The sequence below is a fragment of the Solea senegalensis genome, linkage group LG19, assembly GCF_019176455.1.
Source record: "Solea senegalensis isolate Sse05_10M linkage group LG19, IFAPA_SoseM_1, whole genome shotgun sequence".
Taxonomy (NCBI): Eukaryota; Metazoa; Chordata; class Actinopteri; order Pleuronectiformes; family Soleidae; genus Solea; species Solea senegalensis.
In genome coordinates, this window is record NC_058038.1 from 78,113 (window position 1) to 101,092 (window position 22,980).

General features: G+C 41.0%; 1 protein-coding gene across 4 annotated transcripts in view; it reads left to right on the forward strand.

Annotated features, from left to right (window-relative positions):
- Nucleotides 1-22,980, forward strand: part of cacna1ia (calcium voltage-gated channel subunit alpha1 Ia) — a 130,250-nt gene that overhangs the window by 40,589 nt on the left and 66,681 nt on the right. The window lies entirely within an intron of this gene.

Below are 22,980 nucleotides of genomic sequence, written 5' to 3' on the forward strand. Positions count from 1 at the left end.
ATAATACAATATACAAGTCTTCTCACAGTCCAAATCATATTTCATATCGCCTCAGCTTATATTTCAGTACTGTTGAAATGTGTCGCTGGACGCCCATGGTGACTAAACGTGTAGGACATCGCTCTAATGTGAGATAACGTATAAAGTGAGTGTCAGATAGGAATAAAGACTGAGTGTGTGTGCATGCGTGTGTGCGTGTGTGTAGTGGTTTTAGGGAAGATTGTTATTCTTGACACTGAGGTGGTTAGTGAGGTGTTACCTTTGCCTGCTGTGCCTGTTAGTTTGTTAGTAAGAAGTTAGTTGGAAGCTTGCTAAAGTGAGAGCATCTGTGTGTGTGGGATGGCAATGTTCACAGGCTTTGTGTCTATAATTTTTCAGACTAGAAGGTTGTTTGTTGTGTATGTTTGCACCACTGCGGAAGTGTGTTTGTACATCGCAACAACGATTTTGACTCATTCATGTATCTGAATGCCGACCGTAGTGCGCAGGTCTGATGCAATCGTTAGATTTGTTGTTTTAATAGTGCCGCAATGACCATACAGTATAATTATTTCTCAATAACCTCAATGGAACAATGCAGAAAATGCAAGAAACATGAATGCGGTTTGAAAATAACATTTTCAGAGGGGAATAAAAGGTTGCTTCAATTATTTAATGACCAATAGCATGACCCTGGCTCTCTTAAACTTGGATTGGAACACTAAGGTTTATTCAACACAAGCTTGAGCATTACATACACAAGTTGTATGAGTTAAACATTGACAGTTTGCTAATATATGAGACCAACTTTCAGTCACATCATTCTAATCCCAGTGCCAATGATCACATAATTTGCCAGGCATAAAAACAACAAAGCTGGTGGTGTCCTGGGACTTGACTGCCATATACATTATACTACACATGATTGACATTTGCGTCAGACATGAAATACACTGCAGTGATGGCCTCATTTCACATCAGGGTTTCGCTTGTGCTCGGCGCAGTGTGTCTGAAGTGAATTTTGTCAATATGTTTGTGTGTAGAGGGAAATAAGTGGTAGTTTCACCATCTCTTTTTAAATCAATAATTCTGTCCACCACTCAGTAGCTGTGAAAGGCCGTCAGTGAGTGACACATACACACACACACGCACAGGCTTGCACAGCTAGTAAGACACTGCATTGACTTCCGTTCATTTGCACAGCCCAACCAAAGCCCAATCTGTTTAAACCCAACCTTAATCTAACCACGATTCAAATCTTAGCTCTAAATCTAACCAGTTCTTCAGAAATAAATATCTTCCTCATTAGGACCAGGTTTTGCTTTCCATGAGAACTACTGGTCCTGACAAGGTCAATGTTTAGGACCAGAAAAGCTCCTATAGAGGTATCAAATATAAGAACACACACACGCACCCACCCACACAGATCGGCAAAGCTGTCCTTTACTGAATTAATTTGACTTCTGCCTTAAATCACTTCAGTAGACGGTAACTGACTTATCTGAAGTTGGAGTATCTTCTTTGGTACAAACATTTCAACATTGTCTGAGATCTAAAATTGGTACAATAATACAACTTAATCTCAGATATTTAAAATGATTGCCTTTGTTTTGAGGTCCGGTGAACACGCTTTTACTCTTGCACCTTTTCTGCACCACTTCTCCTAACTCTTAAACTCAAGTTATGATTGCAAAGTAAGCACATTAAATAGTGATATTTTAGACTGAATGTTTGATGTGAAAATGCAAGGGTAATTAGCTGCAGTGCGATGCATCGCAGACAGGAAATGTGCTGGTACGTGTGAATGAGTTGTTTAGAAGCAGAGGAGTGATTGATGTATGGCTCTCGGCATTGTTTTTCTTTTCTTCTTTTTTTCTACCCATTCAAATAACATCACAATTGCACACGCTTAACTATATTTCATTTCCCTTTCCTCTCGTTTGCTTCCTAAAGTCTTTCTCTAAATTTACTGTTGGCCAGCAGCTCAAATGTCTTGCACCTCTCTTGTCGTCCCTCTCCGTGTCTTTTAAATGTTAAATATTTAGTAGATTTTTCCTCCTCCTGAAATGCTTGATACATAACCACTCTTCCCTTTGCATTACCTGCACCTCTTTGTTGTTGATTGGCTCCTGTGGTGTTTACGCAGAGTGAGTGGCCTCTCTGGCCTGAGGTCCTGTTTGGCCCTGACAGCTTGTTATCTCCATGGTGACGGATGGCTGAGGTGCTGCCGTGCCTTGCTCTTAACTACTGCCGAGGATAGAGCACACACCTGGGACACATCACCTTCTCCTCTTACCTTCTCATTTTCTCTTTCTGTGGTTTTCTTTCCTCTTAGCTTCTGCTTTCGGTTCCATCCACTCTGTGGGGCTGTAGATGGAAAAGTTGCTGTGGGGCTACAAGATAGATTTGTATCTTCTCTGCTCTGACACTTGCTGTGAGGTGTGCCACTTGATAGATTTGTGTGCGTGTGGACGGCGAATGGCTGTTTCCTCTTGTTTTGACGAATGTATTACAAAAGAAAGTGACACACATGTCTGTATCCTTTAGCAGTTGCTTTCTTGTCACTTCTTTCATTTTTTGCTTTGCTTCTTCTTTCCCGATTAATTCACTCTGCTCGTCTTGCATGCATCACTCCTCCCCCTTTCTTATGCCAAATTTCCATTTATGCCTTCTTCTGTTATAATGTGTGTTGCACTTGTTTTAATGAGCCCCTGCTTCAAGTGTGAACTGTTGTCCTTTTACCCAGGGGAAGGTCTTTATAAAAGAGGAACAAACATTAATGAGACAAACCTCTGTTAAGGCAAAATAAAACTTATTAGAATACTAATGCTTATGCATTTAAAGCACATCCGTGTGCTAGTACAAGTACCAATACTGGTTCTAATGATCACCACTCTCTCATCACTCTTTATCACTTCATTTTTCCTTCCTCTTTATTTCCTTTCCCTCCTCCATTTCTCTACTCCCTCAGGTCTAGTCTTAACTCCATTAGTGCCTGCAGTGAGAGGAAGAAGAGACAAGAAGGAAAGGGCAGAGATGAGATGAAGGGCTTAAAGTGACTCTAATAACTCCAGTAGTATGAAGCTTTTGGTGCACAAACTCTGTGTGACCTCTTTCACAAGCATTATTCTTTCATAGTAGTACACTTACACTGACCATGTGCTTTTTTTATAAGATTTCTTTTAATGTTAAATGAGATATTCATTTTAACAGAGGGCACTCCCACATCTCATTTCATTTGTTCCGTTTCCATATCTTGTAAAACTACGAATTTCAGAGAACTAATGCAATTATTTCTCCAGAATCCTTGAGGCAAATTAAAGGAATACTTCACCGATATGCATTTAGCTTTGTATTACTAGAATAGCGGTAGTATTTTTGAAAAATTGTGTTTCCCAACATCAGTTTCCCTTAAGTCGAGCTTTTTAGTAACTGATACACTGACACATTTCTACTTCATTGACGCGCAATGTTTTTGTGGACATTCTCACAGCTGTCTCTGTTTGAAATGACCGCTGTGTCTTAGACCTGCTTATTGGCTTATTTTGATTTGCAAGGAGAGAAACCGTTCGTAGACACCGCTCTTGAATTGCAGCCATGATTGGGTTATGGGTTCACTGTCACTTTATTTATAAAAAAATGACATTCAAATCGCTGGTTGACATGTTATTCCCGGTGCTTTGGCGTTGTGTTGCGCTGTATGCGCTGTATGCACATCATTGCAGGGACACTTAAGACAGCAGTGCCCATTTGTCTGAACTCGGTAACAGCAGGGCAGATTGCTTTTGGATAAACTGCACAGATAAATGTCAGAACTGTACAAACGGATGTGCGAGTCTCTTTGTCTCTCTCTCTTGCACACACCTACTGTAAGCATATGTTTGAATATTATGCCCTGTCATCATTCCATTCATGGTGCCTCATATGTGAACGTATAAGTGAACTCAACTCGGTATTGCTTTGTACAAATTGGGACTCTTGGGAGAATTTAATCAAGTAATTTAATGTCTCCATCACCACTAACTGCAGGCTACATTTTATCCAACTGAGTGCTTTGTAGTTTGCCATTTCACATCTATTATCCTCAAAGTGCTGTATAAATGGTATGAGTCACTGAGAGTCCGTTCTGAACAGATGCGGAATATTCAGTTTTCCTCAAAAATGGGGATGGCTACATGGTGGAGGGAAGATGCACTGAGCACAGTGATGCAGTATCATTTTAATAACACACCTCTGTAGTTCTGAGTAAAAAGGGACACTTTTTTGGAGGATATCATAGTTCAATGTCGATAAAGATATCTCCCATCCCATGATGAAATACTGAACGTCTGCAGGCTTCTGTTTGGAAGTTCCTGAAACAATGTCACTGCAGCTTTGCCCTCAGTCGTCTGTTTCACTTGAAAAAGTATAACTTCTCTCCTCCTCCTCCAATAACCATTCCCTCTCTAATCTTTATTTTAAACATTCTAAAAATATCCATCCAGTTAACTTTTCTGTGAAAGGCTAGACTTTAATTGCTGTACAGAAATAACATAATCACCAACTAGGGCTTCGCTGCCAGTTGAAGATGGTTTGCATCTTACCATACAGTATCAAACCTTATTTTTGGTTCTTTTTGTTGATTCAGGACAGAAGAGAAAACTCTCTGTGGCATTATTTTTTTTTTTTCCAAAACGGAAGGATGTGAACAGAAGCAGCTAAAGCTTCAATTTTAGTAGTTTGGATATTAATTCTACGGCTATTACCAGAGGCTACTGTTGAGACTGCGACAGATAAGCAAAGCAATAATTATTTACTCCAGATATTCTTGTCTTTTTAGACTACGAAGCAAAATCGTCAGCAGACACACTCGGTAATAAATCAAATGTGACTGCTCAGTCTTATTTTGTTGAATAAATTGTATCTTTTCAGAATAGGCTCTGCTTTGTTTTACCTTTGCTTAAAAAAACAAACAAATAATACAATGAAAAGCAATCTCTACCTGCATGCATAAACATGCTGGACCATATAATGTATTACCGTGCATACACATACATTTTAATTAGAAACACAGGGAGATACATTCTTGAATAAGGTATTCGGGTTGTGTGGACAGAAAGCAGAGCCTCAGACTAAAAGATTCATACCAGGTGAAATTGCAGATGTACTTTTGTATTTTTTTTACAGCTTCTGCAGACTTTTATTTAGCTGTTTAAGCTAATTATGAATATGGCTCTGAAGAGATTGCATCAAAGAACATAATGTTTTAAAAACCGGGAACAACCATCTATTATTGGCCCTGTGATGAACACTCCCCGTCCACTTTTTTGTGGGTGTGTAGGAAGTGTGAGGATAGTGTGAGTCACTAAGGGATATTTATGAATATTCTGCATTTTCATTGATCGTCAGTATGTTTCTGCATGATCCATTAACCCGCTGGCTGTAGAGGCTTTGAGGTCAGTAATGAATACTTATGAGCATATTAGCAGACCAAGAACCCTCATTACAATAACAAGGAGTGCAGCGGTTCACATGCCCTTTTAGTTCCTTTATGTCTCTGCGTCCATGCTACATGAGCTTTATGTTAACAATTCATGGCTCACAGTTATGCCAAACTAAGATGCATTAGTGAACACAGAACTCCTCTTTGGGGGGGGAAAAAAAAATCATTACATTTCAGTGCATGTTTATATCCATGTTTTCAACCAAATATTTGAGAGAGAAAAACAAAAAGTAGTAGACCACAGTTAAAATGTACTTTGATATGAAACCAATTCAGCACCGTAGTGCTGCTGCAGTATTTTAAAGATATTCTATGCTGCCGTCTATTTATTTGATTATTTATTTGTCGGTGTTGTTATTCTGCCTCCGTTTGGTCTTTGTGAACAGACACAATGCACCATAATGCATCATCCTTCATTTGAAAACGGACTCTGTCGAGCAGTTCTATCAGACCTGACTGGGTGAGCATTTGTTGTATACACTGGCAGCACAGGGGCAGATGGGAGCTGGATACGTTTATCCTTAATCGGCATTTATTTTGTGAACTCATTTGGACTTACACGCCACTGTTTTAAAGAAAGGATGTTCTATTTGTCTAATTGTGACCTTTTCTCAGCCCGAGCAGGTGCTTTTGGTGTGTCTACACCTGTCCACGGCTTCCTCACTGTGCCTAAAAACAACCACAGGAAATGATTATCACCAATCTGCTCAGAAACATGAGCTCTTGTGTATCTGCGGTTACACTGTCAACATAAGTATGATACGCGCAAACATGTGAACAAGTACAGTTTGCAAAAAAGTATTCACTCTCACTCAGCTGCGATGTGTAACCGTGCCCTCGAGGATATGCACGACGCACAACTGCCCAAATAATCACAATCGTTTTATGGCCAAGCCTCTGTTCACTTGGGAGAGATCAAAGTGAGTTTCACTGGGCTGAAAGACGGGGGAATTTTATTTAATTTCTCTTGACATTCACCATATTCCCTTTCAAGTTAATGCTCTTCTGAATTCATTTTGTTCAGACCACAATGGAAATGTTAAATTAAGTTGTGCCTTATTTGTTCTCAGGAAACCTAGACCTTTGTGCAGGAAATCATTTCTATGTCGCAACACATCAGAGACGGCCAAACTGCGAATGCATACAAGTTTACTGCAAACACACAACAAACTGCAGATGAGCAGGGAAAAGTACACAAATGAGAAAAAGGGCGTGGGGGAACGGAAACATGGAGGTGGTGGAAAAAGGGGGGGGGGTAATTATTCTGCAGATACTCAGATGAGGAGAGCTGGCAAGAGTCACAGAAGCTAGACACTAAGTGAAGGACAAGTGTGGAGCTTCACTTTGAAAGATGGATAAAAGAGGATGAGAAAAGATGGTGACAAAATAGAAAGATCATAACCCTTTGGGGAGGTGGATTGAGAGATAGGGGAAGATGTGAGAGATTGCTAGTTAGCACTTTTCTTGAAAAGGCAGAGCATGTGATGGAGACAGTGTGAAGGAGGGAAAGAGGAAGAGAAAGGGAGATAGTTAGCACAGTGGCAAAGTGAACTTTTGCCCAGTGCTTGTCAGTGCAGAGGACAGCAGAGGACGTGTGTGTGTGTGTGTGTGTGTGTGTGTGTGTGCATGCCCAGCCTCTTGACAGTGAGGAGGTACATGAAGTCTCTAATTGCTCTGGTGACTGCAACTTCAGACCTCTTCAGTGAAAGGGAGATAGACAGAGAGTGGGAGGGAGGGCTGAGTACTGACACCAGGACGAAAAAAGACAAAAGGTCTCTGTGACGGGAAGAGGGACTAAATGAAGTTGTAAAGAAATGGCACCGGATTAGGACATATGAATTACAGATTATGCATTAAGATCAGGGAACAAATGCTTAAAGTGGGATTGTCCTTTAACAAGTCGAGCTAAACGTGTTTAAGGGACGAATCCCTGTACCAGCTGTGGTAATAATGATATGAGCAAAGAAAAAAAAACAACTAGAAATGAATTTGTTTAAAAACAATGTAGGTGCAGTGCAAGACCAAAACAAAAACAACTGATTGCTCTATTGAGATGTGCAAACATATTTGGCAAGCTGTTTGCACCATTTTTACTGAAACTTTCTTTTCTGTTTCTAAGTGAGTGTGCTTAATGAAAAGGGCAGGTGGATGTTACATTAAGTACACTGAGGGTAGACATTGGGATTAGGGGGCCAGAGTCAAGACTCACCTTGGTGATTGAGTGATTTTTACCTGCACAACTGGACCTGGTGGAAATATGATATACAGTATCTAAATTGCACACTTTCAACGTTTGACTTCTATCTATCTTACGCATATTCCCTTATCGCTCTGTCAGCTCTGAAAGGGGAGAGAGGGAGACAGAGGGAGTATCAAGACAGAGTAAAGACATGACACGAGTGGCCACAAGTGAAAGGCTGAACTGGCCCTGCTTTGTCACTGTCTCTCTCACACACACACACACACACACACGCAAACACCTTAATCCTTCTCCAGTGTTTTACCTCAGACTGTTGTGTTTGTATTTGATGTGAGGGGTCAGACTGTCAGGGCAGATGCTAAACACAATGTTATCCCTAACTTCAACCATAATCAGTAACCACAAATTATTGCAACCTGCACCAAACCATAATTCAAATCTTAACTCTAAACTTAAACAGTACCTCAAAAATTAGATTCACACACATGCTCTAATATACAGTACATGTAACATAAAAATATCGGGTCAAGCCTTTGTTTAGATTCAGACTATGTTTTTATTAAGGTCAGTTCATTAGTCATTTTATTTCATTTAAGTTTCCGTTATTTTCAGAATTTGAATCATTGAGTAGCTCATTTGACTCATTGATCTATATGTGTTAATTTTGTGGAAATGTTTGTGTTATCTGGCATCTACTTCACGACTGTCTGTCCATTTGTCCCCTCTGAGAGCTTGGTTTGCATTACTGGCACCAGGTCCGATACGTTTCCCAGTCGGTCTCTGCCAGGACCGCCCCTTTATCATCAAATCTGTTCAGAACTATTATGGACAGGAATTCTGGAACAGCAGGGTGATGATGGGCGTCATGTTTGGAGGCCTGAGGATTTAGCCCAGCTTTTTTTTTTTTCCAGATGATGTGGTGCTACTGTCTTCATCAAGCACTGACCTGTAGATTGCTCTGGGACAGTTTAAAGGGGATTTAATCACTGGAAAAAGGTGGAAAAATCCAGTATTCATGAGAGTGACAGGTGGATCAGGACCGTGTCTGCAGAGATGCAGAGACTGTACCAGTCCGTTGAAGTGAAGACGGAGCTGATTTGAAGACAAGGTTCTCAGTATTGGTCGATTTAAGTCTCATGAGCTGTGGGTAGTGACGGACAGAAACAAGATTGAGGCTAAAATGGGTTTCTACCATATGATGTCTGGGCGCAAACCAGAGGTAAATTAGGGACCTCTGACAACAAGGAGGGGCTTGGACTGAGCTGATGCTCCTCCAAATTGAGAGGAGCCAGTTAGGGTGGTTTGAGCATCTCCTGGATGTCTCCTGGGGAGTTGTTTTAGCTATGTCCAACTTGAAGGAGGCCCCAGTGCAGACCTAGGACACTAGAGAGATTCTGTCCCTGGCTGGCCTGCCTGGGAACACGTTGTTGTCACTCTGGCAGAGCTGGTTGAAGTTGCTGGAGTGTCTGGGCCTCGCTGCTGAGCGACATGGATAAGCAGCAGAAAGCAACAATGTGTTCCTTACCTGAACTGAGGGTCTAAGGACAGAGAACACATTGTAAAGCCCACCTCGGCAAATTGTGCATTCGTGAATGTGTCCTATGAAATTTAAATTCACACGACAGAATGAATAGCCAGGGATATGGCTATAATGACTAGAATAGCACCCCAAACTAGGATTTGCGTGAGGAAAAAATTCTGCCAATTGCCCATTATCCATTTCTTCCTCTTCTGGAACTGCTTCTTAACATATTTCTGTAGGTAGAGAACGATGATGGCTTCCACAGCTGGATCCTTCTCAACCAGCATGTTCTTCAGCTTGTCTTCATACTTCTTCTGGAGCTGTTTTATGACAGCCTTAGCCACTAACTTGGCCTTGCTGATGTGTGGGACGTGCCCCTTCATAACAGCGAGCCCTTTCCTTGTTTGAGTGACCAGACGTGAAACATGAAAGCACAACTCCTGGTCAGGGAGTGCCGTGAGCATGCCAGTCCTCCCAAAGATGTTGATGACTGCCACAGTGAGGAAAGTAAGGGCCTGTTTTTCTGTAGAATCTAAACACTGATCTGTTTTGACAATTAGACTGTCATTCAAAACTCGTATACACCGTATCGCCATTGGAACGACTTTTGTAATGGATTAAGATGAAAGTTTGTGCTGCTAAGAGTTTGTTTGTTTGATTTCCCGGGAGTGAGAGTGTGGAGAAATCATTAATCTGCAGTGATTGTTGTTGTTTCATCCTGTGACGTGTGTGATGTCACTTGTTCCTTTCATCCTTATCCTTTTATTACTCAAATGACATAAGCTCTACATAGTCATGACCATGACTCAATACCTTTTTGTTTTTTTTTTACCCCTATTGACTTATATTTGTCATTTTAATGGTTATGTGGAGCTGGTTGCAATGCAAATGGCAAGTTTTAATAAATTGAGGCAAAAGCAGGGCAGTACAACTGAAGTATGAACAGGGTACTTGGAGTGTGCCAGGCTGGAGGGTCATGAACAGACAGAAAAGCCAGTTAGGGCAGAGGCAGGAACTCTCCTTGGCAGTGTAAGCCTTACCTGGCAATAAACATGACTCTCATCCTGACAGAGTGCAGGTTAGGGACGGGCATAAATGGCAACAGTGGTCAGAACAGGAATAATTGCTCGAGAATGAATTGCATGAAGAACAGTGTGGCCAAATCTGAGTAGTGTGATCAGGCTGGCATCCAGCTCTGGTCTGTAGGCAAATTGTTTTCTCTAGCCAAACAGTACATGCATTCATACCAATATCTGAAAGACATTTGGTGATTCATCTCTGTCTAATATTATATGATAAAGGCAAAAAATAGCACAATGTCCTTTTTCTACCCACCTCCAAACGTTTTCCAGTCTCTGAGCAAAAATGTTAAATGACACAAAAAGGTTAAGACGCATTTACATGACCTCTGAACTGCTTTCTCACCCTCTTTCTTGCTTTCACTGAATCGACCCTTCGCCTTTCTTCTGATTGTAAAAAAAAAAAAAATGGCTGACAAGTCGACTCCTTTTACTGCAGCCTATGGTTTTGAAGACTAATGAGAACTTGAGGTTTGTTCTAGTGAGACTAATGTGTGCACTTGACTGTGCTGTGCAAGCACAAATACACACATCTGACATCCTTACACACACACACACACTCACAGACACACACGGTGCACTATGGCCATCATTCCAACACTTGCAATTAATGAGGTTGTGATTCATTTAACAAACATAAAGGAAAGGGCAAATAGTCATATTATTGTGCACAAGTCGTCTTTTTTTACCCTAATTTGATTTTTGAGTTTATGTATAAAAGGTGTGTCTGTAAAAACACATGATCATATATCCTTCAGGTAACCAGCGAGACACTGTAACCTGTATGACAACGCTATATCTTTTGTTGCAGCTTGTAGGCGTTCCGTTGCTGTTTTTGTTTAATTGTGAAGTGACTCTTGTGAGAACTTTACTTCGACATGCAGGTGTAGTAGTTAGTCATCCTAAATGTGAATTTAAGTCAACTTTAGCGTGTGTTTATGTCAGATTATATATGTATCTGGGCAGACCAGTACTTACAAATGCTTGCTGTGTTATTGGCTTATTTATCTGTTAAATGTGCCTCTGTTTAATTATTATTATTCCTTCCTTAATACGGGAAGCAGTTGTTTTTTCTAGCAGGCAGCCATTTTTCAATATTTTTGTGTTTTTACAATTTGACAGCTACATCCTCACACACACACACACACTGGACCTGCCAAGTGCCAATAACTAACAAGACCACTGGAGCTCTAACAAGGGCACCTTGATGTTTGAGAGACAGGAGAGTGTCATTCATTTATGTTCCCTGCCCATTGTCCCCTATACTTTCAAGGACCTGCTGACAAACTGCCAATGTTTAAATTACTCACCGTTATTGCACCTCTGTATAATGTGAACTCAATTTTGTAGATCGACCTATTGGTCAGTGCCCTGCCCAATTATTATTATTTATTTATTTTATTTTTTTTAACCTTTCTGGCACAGAGATTTGGCTGCATGCAAGTAAGATGATTATCAGGCACATTATAATGAGGGAATGGCTGTTTGACTCTTGTGATGATTGGACTGTCCTGCGGGGGGGAAGATTTGAAGCATGACAAATGACTGGGAGCGACATACAATGTCACCGCTGTCAACTTTGACATGTTTCTTTGGTCTCTTGGTTAGTTTTTGCTGGGTCATGCTGTCGAGGGGAGCAGCTTGGATCGTCATTCTGCATCATCTGGTACGTCACTGTCCTCACTGGCTTAACCAAGCATGAGTAAGTGCAGATGAGAGGGGGACAAATTGCTGGCTTCCTGATGCTGCTATGTATGTATACAGTTTGTGTGTGTGTGTGTGTTCTTGTATTTGTGACCCCTTCCAGACCTTTTCTGGCATAAAGACTGACCTTGTCAGGACCAGTTGTCCTCATGAAGACCAAAACCGGGTCCCAATGATGCAGAACCTTATTTCTTATTTCTGGATTAAGGTTAGGGAAAAGGCTTTGAGGTGAGGCTGTCCAAATTAATGGAAGTTAATGACGGACCTTAAAAGGGATAGCTGCATGAACGAGTGTGTGGTGTGTGTGATAACATAAAAATAAAGGGGGGGGTGTTTAAGACAGGTGTGTGTTTGAGTCAAAGTGTAATTTTGTTACACTCTGGGTAGTTTAATGAAGGTCTGGGTATATACCATATGTGTTGACAAATGTGAGAGTGTGTGTGTGTGTGTCAGGTAGTAATTAGTAACGACAGGCTCTCTTGCTGTGCTGACATGCCCACAAGGGACTTAAGATAAAGAAAAACTTGGTCCAAACAGCTGCACTGAGGCTGCAACTTTCTCAGCCAGTTTGAAGATTAAACTGACTTGATTTAGCCACTCAGATCTTTTCTTTTTGCTCTCCTAATGTTGCATCACTTCACCTTAGGAAACAATACAGGATGGTGGCATTACTGCATTACTGAGTCCCTTCCTCTGTTTCCGTTCAATTCACATGTGAATTAATATTGTGGTAGTCTTCCTATCGCCGTATGTCAGCTGAGATTGGCACAGCTCCCCCGCGACCCTCATGTGGAGGATAAAGTGGTAGAAGATGGATGGATAGTCTTAGGAGGACAACAATTCTGTTCCAGGGATTGGAATAGAGCGAGCAGGAGAAAAGGGTGTGTCGATGTACGTTCTCTGAACCCTTTACAAAGAACAAGGATGTCAAGTTAACTTGCAAACAAATAACAGAAGTAAGGGGACGTGAACTTGCAGGCCTCAGTGCACCCTGTAAACTAACCCCTGGACCTGCAGTGTTTATTTTACACAATTGCTACAACAGAAGCAATAAGAATTTTCTGAAGTGAACCAAAGGAAAAAATACATTATAGGAAATTATGGTCTATGGTTAGCTGAGGAAGAATTGTGTTTCTGTTGTTTTTCTCATTGTAGTTTAAAATGTGTTGGAAAACCCCCAAAGTAATTGTATTTTACATTTGGGAAACAAACAAAGGGTTGGGTTTGAGTTTGAGGTTGCTCAGTAGGTTCGCTCAGAGAGAGACTTTTAAGATGAAATGCTGTGTCGATGCCAAAATCCAGCATTGATTCACCATATATTCTTACTTCTTTGGCTTAAAATGGTTATCTTTGCATGTGTATTTTGATTTTCACAAACTCCCTTTCTCTTATTTTGTTTGATTAAGCCCAGCATCAGTCACTTGGTACAGGAAATCAAACATAATTTGTAGACACAAGGCAGAGTGCCAAGGCCTCTCCTCCTTTGAGAGAGAGGGGGATGAGGGTCGGAGGAAAGGGAAGCAAGGTCAAAGAGAAGTTACTATAATGTTGCTGTCAGTCAGTCAGTCACAGTCACTTGTGTGCCTTGTGGCTTTAACTTGACGACATGAAACTTTGGAGACTCGCAAAGATATTGCTGGAAGAACAGGAGCAAGGTGGAAGCGGTCACCGCAGCTCCACGATGCCTGGGGGGGTAAAGGTTTTTTAACTTTTCTCTGTCGGAGTCCAATGTAGCTTCTGTCGCTTCCCGTTCGCTTACAGAAATAAATTATGCAAGGATGTTAAGGGAGAGCAGCTCAGAGTCAAAAGTCAACAAGAAGCATGACGATGATAATATTTCTATTTAAAAGAACCGATGTTGCCAGTGAAAAATGTCTAACCAACTCAATATGGTTTCTAGTCTCAATAGTTAAAAACAAATTATGACTCTACACTGTTTTGCTTCTGTTGATCTTTGCAAAGATTTGCACAAATAGATCCAGGAACTCAAAGCTCACTTCCTATCAGATCACATGTTGAGCACTAACAAGCTTATATCATATCTTTGATAAAGTGAATGTCACATCAAATTTCTCTGTGACCGTAAAATTTAGTGCAATGTTATGAAAGCCTTGCAGAGCTTTTTTTAAATTATTAACTTTGCCTTGCAATTTGCATTTGACACTTTTGTACATTTTGAATGTTTTCCTCTATGCCAGTAAGAACTGGGCCAAAGCACAACCTCCCCCATCCCTATAGAAACATTGTGCGTTACTTCATGGCAATGAGGCCCACATCTTTGTGGCGGTCTAGTTTCTAAATGAATTAAGTATTGTGAGCAGAGGCAAGGGAAGGTCTGCTTCCTCCAAAGTGTCAAATATGGACTGTAATAAAAGTTTGCTAAAAATGTGGTCTAGTTTGTTTGAGTCAGTCGTTCACAGATCGTCTTGACATGAGTTAGTTGTTTTCACTGCGGTGAGCTAGATGGTGTTTGGATAAATGCAGAAAAATACTTAATACAAAAAAAAACCTCCGGGGAAGCTCCGCCACTTCTTGTGAGACAAATGAGACCAGACCCCTGAGACCAAGAGTTGCATTTCACTGACACCCGCTTTAAAAGCACAACTTAACAAAAATAATGAACATGAGAAACTATTTTGTGCTCAATGAAATATAGTAAACAAAGTGAGAGGGAGGGATAGAAACGGAGAGAGATCTTCACCTTTTGTGCGAGAACATTTGCATCGCAGCGAGTGTCAGCGACTCTCACTTTGCACCGCCACTCAACTCCTTCCTACGACCTCCTCCAACTTGTTTGTTCTTCTTTCACATAACACCTGCGAAACTCGAGGACCCACTCACTACGCGTGCAATTAGAAGCATACACTCAGTGAGTCTAACCAATCATGGGCAAATCGATTGCCAGAATGAAAAGAAGAAATCTAAAAATCAAGCTGTACTCTGGTGGTTTGAAGAGCAGGTAATTGAGCTTGCGAGAGTTCTGTCTCTCCGTCGAGTCACGCAGGCTCGCTCTTGTAAATGCTGTATATATTCTACATTACTTTCTCATTCAGGCATGTTTATGCTGCGTAAGTGTTACAAAGTTTTTTCCCCCCTCTGTGATGAATCCATTTTGGGGTATTACATTGATTGAAATAAAAATCCAAATAAGATTAAATCCATGTGTGTAAATGGATGGAAATTATAATGAAAAGACCGAAACATCACATCAAACTGGAACTCCCTTTCAATCACTGAGCCACTTTCTCTTGTTTTCTTCACCGAGACCTCACTTTTTCTTTTTTTTTACTTCCTGCCTGTTTGTAACAAAGGATCGTGTCAGCCCATTAGACCCCTGTTGAAATATGGATGATGAGATGAGAGACTTGAGGGCTTATATGTTCCCCTTTCACCCTGATCCTCTTCATCCTCATCTCCTCCTTCTGATCTCTCTTATCCCGACTCCCCTTTGTCACTTTAGAGTGATGAGGGTGTTGTTGGAGAACAACTCAGGGGAAAACCTGAAATTTAATATAGTTTACTATAAACCTTAAGAGCTCCCACAGATTCAGTGTATTTAGTGGTCAATCTCATTGATCGTTTGTTGATTATTTAATCAAATGATCCAAACTTTGGTTTAGTCTGGTCCGTCTTGTATAATAATAACAATATAATAATAATAATTAACAAAAATGCTGCAGATAGTAACTGAAATAACGCAGACAAGCAAATTATTCACAGTTTTGAAACTGGTGAGCACAGACCATGTGACCATATCGACACATTATTTCACCCCTGAGGAACTCTGCTAGCGACACACACACACACAGACAGAATGACTTTCCTCATGTTTGTCATTCAGGATTATTATTACAGTGACTACGCTGTGCTTCTCTTCTTTTGGCCTCTGCTGTGAAATGAACAAATAATGCAAGTAATAAAGGGGTAATTTATTTTGCAATCAAAGTAACATACAAGTAATTGTGGTGTGCAGAAATGCAGTCGAATTGGCTCCCTTTGTTGTCTGTGCAGCACTCATCAAATGTAATTGTTTTTTTCCATCGGGAAACTTCCTATATTCAAGAGAATAGTCATTGAAAGGAGAAGCCACAGTCACTTTTGCTACTTGGTTAATTTAGGGTTAGTTAATTTTAGTTATATGACGTAGACACCAGTAGGGTGGATGCAACGCTGTCAAATCATTTAACAAGTCTCTGCTTCACAGTAGAGAAAAGTAGTTCTGGGTGAGAGCCAGCGTCACAGAACTAATGGTAACACATTTGAACAATAAACCCACCGTCCGTCAGTGTGTCAGAAGAGTCACTAGTCGCAGCGTATCACCGATTTTAAGAGCATGCGAAGGAAATGTAACGAACATGTCGAACTACGACGTCGATGAAGATGAACCGTTTAGAGAAGATACAACCAAAAGGGATAGAGCTGTTGGTGGCTCCTGTTCCACACACAGACCAAACACAGCTGAGTGATAGGTAAGAGGCGATTAGTGAAGCCTGGCTCCAACTTTACCCGAATCATTTGACTTGTTTGCATTTTCTCCAATTGTTCATAACACTGAAGTACAACCTGTGCTTCTCCTGGTTACATATACCCGCTGTAGATTGTAAACAATTTCCAGCATTGCCCCTCTGACACTGACTCGCTGTCACAGTAGCTGTACGGACGTTGGAAGATGAAGAGATTACAGAGCAGATGGTGTCACTACATGTGTCTAGCCTTGTTGCAATGACTGGTTACATGACTGAAGGGGTTCAACTAGTTCTTACATTTGGAAGCACACATGATTCCTTCTTCCTCATATCTTCCTGAGGAAGAAGTGTGTGGATTGTGTTATTGTTGTATGTATTTGTATGCAAATGCATGATTTGACTTATGACATGAGAGAGAATGCCCAATAGACAGAGGGAATAACAGGTGGTCGGACGGGGGTTGAGAGCTGGTATAGGGAAGGTTATTTTTCTCATCAAATGTAGTCCCAGCAGATGTCAGCAGCACAGTGCTGGTATCTATCGGTGCAGTGCTATATCATTTTTCCTAGTCTATCTTTCCCTCTGCCTGTTTCACGTACTCCAACACTGTGTGAAATTCAAACTAATGGCTTGTGAGTATATTGCATGTGCTCCCATCAACTGACCCACAAAGCGCCATAGTTTTTATCTATTTCCCGGCTTCTCTTCCCACCTACCTCTTTTCCCCCCTCGTCATGCCTTTCTCTAATTCCATTCGCTTATGTGCTCTCAGCGACATCCTCTTTCACCCCTGACTCACCTCTATACTCACTGAGTCATGTAGTTCTCTTACACACACACACACACACACACACACACACATACACATTATGGGCTTATATTTCCCTTGGTGTCTGCAATGCATTCATCCTCACTAGTGGAAGCAGTGCACTGGAGCAAGGCACCTACTGTGCTGAGCTGATATGAGGTAAAATACATGTACACTCTTGCGCGCGCGCGCACACACACACACACACACACACACACTGTGAATATTCAAATGCTTGAAGGAAGGGCAATCACCCCTGTCTGCAAATGTAAACACTGTGCGTTAACGTTTGCATTTCAAATTCTTGTTTTTACACTTACTCCAACAATGATTTCATAGCAACTACACCAGAAAGACAGAGTAGAGAACTGCCATACACAGCTTATGCCGTTTCCGTGGGTAAAGGTGACCTGTCTCCTCCCGTTGCCTTGGTTACAGGCCACAGGCCTTTCTACAGAGGTCCTCCAGGTCACTGTCTGCCATGTCGGGCTGTGTAGTTGGCACCTTGAGTCATATGCCATATGTGTGTCTGTTTGCTTGTGTATAAGGGAGTTTGGTTATGAAATGACATTGCAGTTTCATAATTTATGACTTGAGCCCACTCTCTTTATTTTCTTGAAGAAAAAACAGGTTTTACAGAATAAATATGTACAGAAAATTACCACCACACATTTACTGATTTAAAATAATCAGATCAAAAATAAAAATGGACTTGTGACTGCCAATTTATGTTAAGGTTAAATCAAATCTACTCCACTTTTGCGTTTAAATTTACCACAAACACAGACTGCATTTCTCTACGTTGCTGAGCATATGCCGACACGACAAAGCTGTGATCAAATTAATCTTAGAGGAATATAAACAGAATGCTAACCTTCAAGGTCACTGTGTGACTAAATTAAATGTACATCTCCTTTTAAAGGGGAGGGGAATCTGATTTGATACACTTAAGTTGATGGAGATGGAATTTAAATGGCAGTGATTTGATTAGTTTTCACTTTTAAAGTTGTAAAAGTGATAATGTAAAGAGTAAGCCACTGTGTGCTATATAATAATGTATATGTGTGCAAAGCTATTATTAATCAGTAATGATGTATAGAAAGGTTTTTTATCAATGTAACTTATGGTAATACGAACAAGCATATGAATTTGGCCATCACCTTTATTTTGTTGTAGTATTTCTTTATACAGTCTTGCACTAATCTTTAAGCAGCATCTCTGAGAAAAATCCCAGGCACTGGACCTTTACTTTGCCTTTGTACCTGAATAAGAAGAAGAAGTATAAAATGATAATGTCAGGCCACATGTTTGTAAAATCACACCTCCGAGAAGGTTTTGCCAGCGTTGTTATTGAGTTTGACGGCTTTGGGGGCAAGGGAAGAATGCAGAAATACAATGAAAACATGTGTATGCGAGAGTGAGAAATAAGAACACTACCCTTTTAAAAGGCCAAATGAAAGTTTCATTGGAGGAGACAATAGCTGCACTTTGGACATATAACACAGTTTGCTTGAGGCTTTTAAGATGATAGTTGGTCCATCTGTGTGCACCTCTCGCTATGTTGATGCTGCTTTGGCTGCAGAGGTTTAGGTAGGTATGAAATATGTGTCACCGGACAGTGAATTTGAATCATTTTTATTTGAATTAAAATAGCTAAACTTGAATAATTGCAATAAAAGACTGAATTTGAATCACGTCTTTTGAATTTGTATTGTTCTCAAAATTAAATTTCAATTTACTGTGACAGACATCCAGGTATTAGTAAAGGAAGCGCAGATACACTGGAGCGCAGATACACTGGTCTCCTCTTGAAAATATCGATAGAAAATATATAAAAATATAGAAGTAAGGAAATAAATGCTGCAGGATGTTGTGAGGGAGGACATGAAGACAGTTGGTGTAACAGAAGAGGACACAAGGGAGAGGACAAGATGGAGGGAGGTGATCTGCTGTGGTGACTCCTAAAGAGGTGGAAGATGACTAAAGACTATAATCTTTATAGCAGCCAAAGAGTCAGACAGATAAAAACCCATATCCTAAGATCAATTTTTCCACAAGGTATTAGGAAATGAAGTGGGATGAAAGGGACGAGAGCAGAGTGAGGTAAGAGGTGAGATTCCTGGCAGTCTGCCTCACTACTTTGTCACGGCATGGGACACCGAGCGAGAGAGTGACAGGGAGAGAAGCAAGGACACAGTGCAGCAGTTACAGAGTCAAAACTAAAGCATGACTGGTGCCAAGGAAAGTGCCTCTGAATCGGCTTGAACCCGGCCATCACTCAGTCCCACTGATGGCTCCTTCCTCCGGCAGCTGGGACCTTTCTCGCTGTGTCACACAATGCAGGTGATGTGACACACATGGCAACTATTTTGTCATGTATTTATTTCGTTGAGACGATAGGATTTTGAAAAACTCATGCAACTTGATGAGATAATGGTGGCAGTGGATACGCGTGAGACTGTTTTTTGTGGATGTTGCAATGGTTTACTGGGTCTACACAGGATAAGTGTGTGTGTGTGTGTGTGTGTGTTTGGGTGTAACAACATGTGACCCATCATGGTTTGTTGTCACTGGGAAGAGAGACAGGCACAGGCTTCAGTACCACAGTGAGAAATAGAATGTCATTTTGATTCACTCTCAATGAGACGGATCCCGAGGGTTTTCTCAGGAACACACACACACTCACACACACACATTCTTATACAGCATTCCTTGAGAGGACACTTATCAGGGCTCCAGACACTCACACATACATTCGTACTTATATAAAACAAGAATTTGGTGGAGTAAATGTTTGTCTTCATTCAAAGCACAAACACTGCTAATGCTGCGGTCACACTGGACGCGGGGGCAGATTTTTAGAGCAGCGAGTTTACACGCACACATGCACATGACGGTGTTTCGCATGATGTTGATACTTACGCTAGAGAGAGGTGATAAATCAGCTGTTAGTGTGTTTGTGAAAGAGAGCGTGGCGGGGCAGGGAGCTAAGTGATATGTTGTGTTTTTATTGTGTTAGGGGGGTTTGTGCTGATTCTGTTGCCATACACTGATCAGTGCATGGGAAACTCTGGAAATGTCGCACTCCAAAGATTTTTGCTTGAACTCTCACACTTATAGACATAATGCATTCCCTAGCCCCTTATACACTCACCTTAACCATCGAAATGCCTAACCCTTAACCTAACCTGTCCCAGGGTGCCGCATTTTAACTTCATCTAAACCCCAACACTAAACACCAAGTCCAAACCCTCGAAAAAGCCCTTTAAATGTTGTGAAGACCAGCCAAAAATGTCCTCACAAGGTCAAAATATCATCACAAAGATGGGTTTGAATCAAAATGTGTTCATTTGTTCTCATAGCCGACTACAGACATGTTATATAGTCTACACACACATGCACACACGAAGTGGAAAAGCCTCATTGTAATTTAGAGATCTAATTCATCCATGAGTCATCCTGTTCTTAACACACACACTTAATTATTTACATGAATATGAAGCCAAATTATTGTCATGCAGCCAACTTGTGATGGTCTTTTCTGCCTCTGTCCGAGTGGAGCTGTCTTTATTACACGTGACAGAAAATACATTAATGCATTCATTTCAGTATCACTTGAGACTGTAGGAACATCAAAAGGCTATTTTTAAATATTAACATTAAATCTATGTTGCTACTGTGTGTGTGTGTGTGTGTGTGTGTGGGGAACTGGAACTAACGAGGCACGTGTCATTTAGACGTTCATGCCGGCACAGTAGGCTCCGTGTTGTGTATTTGTGGGTGTTGCTCTGGTCCGTTTCAATGTTGTGCTCATAGTCGTTTTGCTTAATATATGTATTCATGACAACCGCCAAACGCGCAGCATAAAGTGGAGATCCTTAATTTTTTTTTTCAAAAAGTGTAGACAGACAGCTTGATATGCTTGGAAAAGGTATGAAAGGGGTTGCGAGTGTTTAACTAAATCTGTATTGACACATGGCGAGACAGGAATAAAAATAGTTGGGATGTCGAAAAAGAGGAGAGAGGAGATGAAAAGCGATAAAGAGGAGAAAGGAAGCTCCGTCCTCATCCTGAGAAGAGCAGACATGCAGGAGGAAGAGACGAAAATGCGATGCTGATGAGAGAAAAAGGCAGATGCATCCCTGGAGTTAGTCTCCACTTAGGTCCTTTAACATGTTTAAATCTAAATATCCCGCAGGTAATTTAACTTTAAAAGAACAGTCAAATTAAAGGTTGAAGCTTTATAACAGCATGCTTCATTTCCGTTTTTCCTCAAAGCATCAGTGGTGTCAGACTCGGTTAGTGCCCTCTTAGCGTGATTGGGGGGAAGCATGACCAGCTATCAGCTGGCGCTCTGGAATCAGCTGGGTGTGAGTCAGCCGCCTGCTGCGTGGTCTCCCCGGGGAGGGAAAGGTTTTGGGGTCAGTATGACAAAATAAAAGCAAGTAAAACTGACCCCGACTCACTTCACGTGTCAGTACAGATGCTGCTGATATTATTAGCTTTAAAGGCTCTAAGGTGATGAGGCATAGTGAAGAAAGTTGTGTGCATTCACCCGAGTTCCACAACAAGTTCATGCTTTTTTTTTTTATTATGTGTTAATTTATTTTCCCTCTGTCTGCTTCACTCCGTCTTTGTCTGCAGGCTCATACCGTGCCTCTGTTCTGGGCTTTTTAAACCTCAGGGCAGGTTTAGTTGAGCTATTGGAGTACCTCACACTAACACACACATACACACCTTCATTCATGCACATACAATACATTTACACACACACACACACACACACACACACACTGGCCTGATTGATTTTCCATTGCCTGTCGAGTTATAACGTGTCCCAAAGTGTTTGTGCTGGGTTTTTTGCTGGGAGGGAGAAACTGTCCATTGTTTGCTCTGTCCCACCTGAGAAAGATTGAAAGGCTGCGAGGAAGCAGAGAGATGGAAGAAAAAGGGAAAAGAAGTGGCACACGGGGAATTTAAATGAAGGACAAAAAGTTGGAGACATGAAAAAAATAGAAGAAAAAAAAAAATCCACTCTAACCCAAAGAGGTTTTGTCACTTATACAAAAAGAAAATGTGGCCTTGGTTAGATGGAGAAGGAAAAAGCAGACGAAAAAGCAGCGTTGTGATATTATTTCTTCCCATTTCATGATGTTACCCCAGAGAGTGGTGCTACAGCAGAGAGGAGACGGCAGGAAGGAGAGGCACAGATTAATGGAGAGTATATGATGTGAGTGTCTGTGTGTGTGTGTGTGGGCGCGAACACGCGTGTGTCTATATGTATGATATACAAGTCTGATTTCATTTCAGGGCATTGAAAAAAAGTGAGTGATGAACCATATTATCCTTGGAAAAGAACAAATAGTGAATTTATTGTGCATTAGGTGACACAATCCCGATACGGGGATGATGATATGCTATATATTTGGACACTATAAGCAAGGCAATGCATTGGGATGTGTGTGTGTATGCAAATAAATCACACAATTATTTGCATTTTCATAGTCAACAGTTGTGCAGGGTATGCTGGTCACAGTGCAGATCGTTGATTAGTGGACAAAGTAAAATAATAATAATTATTATTATTGCAGTACAAAAGAATACAAGCCACCTAAACCTTTGTGGCTCTTATTGTATTTTAAAACAAAGAGCACTCTTTGTTTAATGTGCTTGTAAACCAGGGTTGCTGTCACACTAATGCGTTATTGTTATTTCTACACGATTGCGTCTCATCATTTCA